This window comes from Myotis davidii, unplaced genomic scaffold (genome assembly GCF_000327345.1).
Source record: "Myotis davidii unplaced genomic scaffold, ASM32734v1 scaffold1115, whole genome shotgun sequence".
Classification (NCBI taxonomy): Eukaryota; Metazoa; Chordata; class Mammalia; order Chiroptera; family Vespertilionidae; genus Myotis; species Myotis davidii.
The window spans coordinates 126,360-131,117 of NW_006287910.1; positions in this window are offsets into that span (position 1 = coordinate 126,360).

Sequence of the window (4,758 nt, forward strand, 5' to 3'; positions counted from 1 at the left end):
AATCACTGATCGGCTGCCTCCTGCACGCCCCCTACTGGGGATCGAGCCCACAACCAGGGCATGTGCCCTTGACTGGAATCGAACCCGGGACCCTTCAGTCTGTAGGCCAACGCTCTATCCCCTGAGCCAAACCGGCTAGGGCCATACAATTCTTTAAAACCCATGAAAGCATAGATTGTTGATGTATTAGCCACAAGTTATAAAAAATGTAGATCAGGAGCATTTACACCAACTTCATGAAAGCGATTGTCTCTGATGTGTGAGGAGGGGAAAAGAGGGGGGGGGGGTGTCCTAGTTTGGGTTCTTCTGAAAACAGAGCCTGAAATAAGGAGTTGGATTCAGGTAGTTGACTGGGGTGAACACTGCAGGAAACGCAGACAGAAGGGTGGGAAAGAGATAGGGAGGCAAGAAAAGGCAATGAAGTGTGTCTGAATCTGAAGGCCACTGTGGGCTACTGGGGCTCACTCTCAGGGATAGAGGACCCTCTAAGAGCCACAGAGAACATGCCTCAGAATTAATTGATTCATAAAGAGACAAGGAATCTGAGATCCCTACTTTGTGACGCCGGTCTCTCTTTGAATGAGGGTTGGCCTCCGGCCTTGCATCCCTAGGCCCTTTTGGTTTGCCCTGTGGACAGGCCGAGCAAGCTCCCTTGTCACTAGAGGGCGTCCTCCTCCACAGGATCTGAAAGATGCCGCTATTAAGGTGGCCAGCAGTCCGCATGCGCCAGAACTGTCCACCAGAGCTGTGAGGGGACTCAGACACTAGCCACAGAGATGTGGCCGGGGCATTCATCACATATGTGACAAGGGAATACCTCTTTCAGCCATGTTTTATCTTATTTTCTAAATATCTAAAAGAAATGTAATAAAACATTAATATTTGTTACTTCTACCCAATGGGCACAAGTGATTGTTATATATTCTGTTGTTGCTTAATTTTTTTCTTTATTTTTCTACTTTTGTGTTTTCTGTATTTGCTTTTTGGTTTAGTTTTGTGTGTGTTTTTATTACAGCCTGGCTGGCGTGGCTCAGTGGTTGAACATCAACCCATGAACCAAGAGATAACAATTTGATTCAAAGTCAGGTCACATGCCCAGGTTGTGGGCTCGATCTCCAGTAGGAGTGCATGAGGCAGCCAATCAATGATTGTCTCTCATCATTGATGTTTCTATCTCTCTCCCCTTTTTCCTCTCTCTGAAATCAAAACAAACATATTTTTTTAAAAAAAAAATTTTTATTTACCACTGAGCCAGGCCAGCCAAGCCAAACATATATTTTTTAACTGTTTTATTATATTCACAATGTTGTGCAATTATCACCACTATTTCTAAAAACTTTTCATCACCCTAAAGAGAAATTCTGTACTCATTAAGCAATAACTCTTCTCTCCCTTCTCCCTCAGCCCCTGGTAACATTTAATCTACTTTCCATCTTTATTAATTTGCATGTTCTAGATATTTGTCTTTTTATGTTGGCTTATTTCACCTAACATAATATTTTCAAGATTCATCCATGTTGTAGCATGTATCAGAACTTCATTCCTTTTTATGGTCAAATATTATTCCTTTGTATGCATATATTACATTTTGTTTATCCGTTCATCTGTTGATGGACACTTGGGTGGTTTCTATATTTTGGCTACTGTGAATAATCTTGCAATAAACATTGGCATACAACTATCTGCTTGAGTCCCTGTTTCAGTTCTTTGGAGTATATACCTAGGAATGAAATCGCTGGGTTATAGGCTAATTCTATGTTTACTTGTTTGAGGAACTGCCATACTGTTTCCCACAGTAGCCGCACCATTTCACATTGCCCACCACCAGCAATGCACAAGGGTTCCAATTTCTCCACATCCATGCCATTCTGATAGGTGTGAAGTTGTGTTTTATGACTGTTTTGATTGGCCTTTCCCTAATGACAATATTGAGCATCTTTTCATGTGCCACTTGTATATCTTCTCTGGAGAAACGTGTCTTCGAGTTCTCTGTATTTTTAAAACTTTTCAAAATAAAAACCTAGGCAGCATGCAGTGGAGCCTGTTACTTGACTAAAACTGCTACTTTTTCCAGGAAAGTTACTTTGTGGATATTTCTGACAATCTACCTTTCACTCTACTTCATCTCTCAGCAAATTTCAGCCCCAAAGTGCATCATGCAGTCCTTGGTCAGCAAGTTCTCTGAGAGCGTTTTTGCAAAGCTTCTTTGCAACATTTCAAGTGACAAGCCAATCCAGCTTCTGGCAAAGGTTCAAGAGATCACACTTCAGAAGGCAGGAGCCAGGGTAAATCAAGTTGTCATCAGTTGCAGCCTGTCCTTCATTCAGGACTAACAAGACACTGGGCCTTTGGGCTGTTTCCTTTGGTTTTAAATAAGAAAATAATCTCTTCCCAAGAGCTAATCACAGAACAAGAAATAAAATAAGGAAGATAAAAAGGGGGGAGGGTGTTCCCTTCAAAAAATATACAAAAGCATCAATTTCAATTTATACCCAATTTCAAATTCTGTGAAGTTTATCAGAACCAATTTTTCCCATGTGGCATGTCTATTATTCTATGTTCTGTGGAAGTAATGAGCCTCAGTCAATGTTGTCCAAATTTCCCCTCCCTGCTTGTAAGTACTCTCTCTCCCTCCATCCCAAACCCCTGGCCAACTCCCAAACACTTTCTACTTTATATTCACTGAGAGGCAATGCCATGGACTTGGATTCAGGGCTTGGAGTGTGGGCTGTAGGGTCAGACTGTCATGGCTTACAAACTGGCTTTGTCGCTTAATATTGTTATAATTGTTGCTGGTCTGTTCTTTCTGAACTTCCATTTTCTTTTTTATCTGTTAGAAAGGCAATAATATAACTCTTACCAGTTTAAATACGTTATATATAAGAGCATATATTTATACAGTCTTTTAGAAAGTAGATCTATTATAAATGTTTGTGTTATATAAATATAAACCTGGCATATAGCAGGTGCTCCACAGATGGTAAGTTTTACACTATTTTAATAATTATCAGCACATCTCAAATTCCTTATAAGACTCTATGCTTCTTAAGGACAGAAACTATTGAAGGTGATCTTGAATTTTCATGAAAGAAGGTTGACATTTCACCTACTCAACTGTATGAAATCTTACCTATTCTTTCAGCTAACAGTAGAGGGGTTCAATTATTCATCCACCTGCCCATCTACCCACCCTCCATCCATTCAGTCAGATATTCATAGAGCTCTTACTACAAGCCAGGCCTCCAGACTCCTAAGAAAGCACTGAGGGGGAGTGGGAAAACTGCAAAACCGGAAATCCTCTGGGTGTCCTGGGCTCTCTGAAGCAGTCACAGATGAAAAGGACATGTCTCAAGGGAAAAACTAGCCCTCTGGCACCTCCTCTTCTCTGCAACTCAGATAAGACACAAGAGTCCCAGGTTAGGCTTTGAGGTGGGGGTGGAGACAGGATGTGGCCCGCATTCATTTCAACTGTGAACTTCAGGTCTCACCTTCAAGGGCCAGTGGACCCTCAGTTAAGCAAGGTATCAGGTAATGATCCACCAGGAGGCAAGGGACTCAATGAAGGCAACGGACCCCTGAGAGAAGGCGAACCACAGTGCGGGCCATCACCTCTCTGCCTCAGCCGTCCCTCATCCTAGCCAGTGGTCGGCAAACTCATTAGTCAACAGAGCCAGATATCAACAGTACAACGATTGAAATTTCTTTTGAGAGCCAAATTTTTAAAACTTAAACTATGTAGGTAGATACATTGTTATTAACTTAATCAGGGTACTCTTAAGGCTTAGGAAGAGCCACATTCAAGGGGCCAAAGAGCCGCATGTGGCTCTCGAGCCGCAGTTTGCCGACCACGGTCCTAGCCTGAGTGCAGTCAGCAGTGTAGCCTCCTACTTCACAGAGGCCAGAGAACAGGGTCTGTACGAGCCACATGGAAGAAATCCGCATTGCAGCATGTTCGAACAAAACGCATAAATAAATGGAATTCACTGCTGAAGCAAGCCAGGGTGGACAAGCTTTTCTGGACCTCCCCCGCCTGTTCTCTCTCCCCTCTCCTCTTGGCCGTTCTGCCCCGGATTCAGGCAAACATCCTTGAAAAATTCAATACTATTTACACATTTGGAATAAAATGACTGCATCTTGTCGGCATAGAAATGTTAAGCAAATATGGATGAGAGCCGTGGCTTTCTGTTTGTGCTTTCCTCCAAAGAGCCCTCTCTCCAGCCAGCCCAGTTTCCACTGCAGGCGTTGGAGCGCCATCTAATGGTAAAAAACAAAAAGGACACTGCTTTCCAAGCTTGGAGCATCCTGGGGGGTTCCAAAGCCACACCTGTGCACATTGTTTTGCCATTTAGAAAAGCTGCCCTAGGCTCACGCCTTTCTCTTCACAGTGTGAGCCAATGTAAGCAGCAGAAGCTGTCACCGGGAGAGCCGGGAAGACTGGGCAGCTACCTTATTGGATTGTAAAAGGATCAAGTAAGTTGATACAGGTGAAGCGCTTAGAATGGCACCTGGCACATAGTAAGAACTCTATGTTTGAACCAGTATCACCTTTATTAATATTATTGTTATACAAATTCTGATGCTTGTCTTCAGAGGTACCTGGATATATAATGTTCTGTACCACCAGCCTCAATATTTGAGGTTCCCAATAAGAATTGCCGTTTAACTAATGTCAGGCATTGTTCTGATCTGATTGTCCTCTACATTTTTAGTTGTCAAAAAATGGGGGTGGGGGGCGGGGGTGTCACTGGCATCTAATAG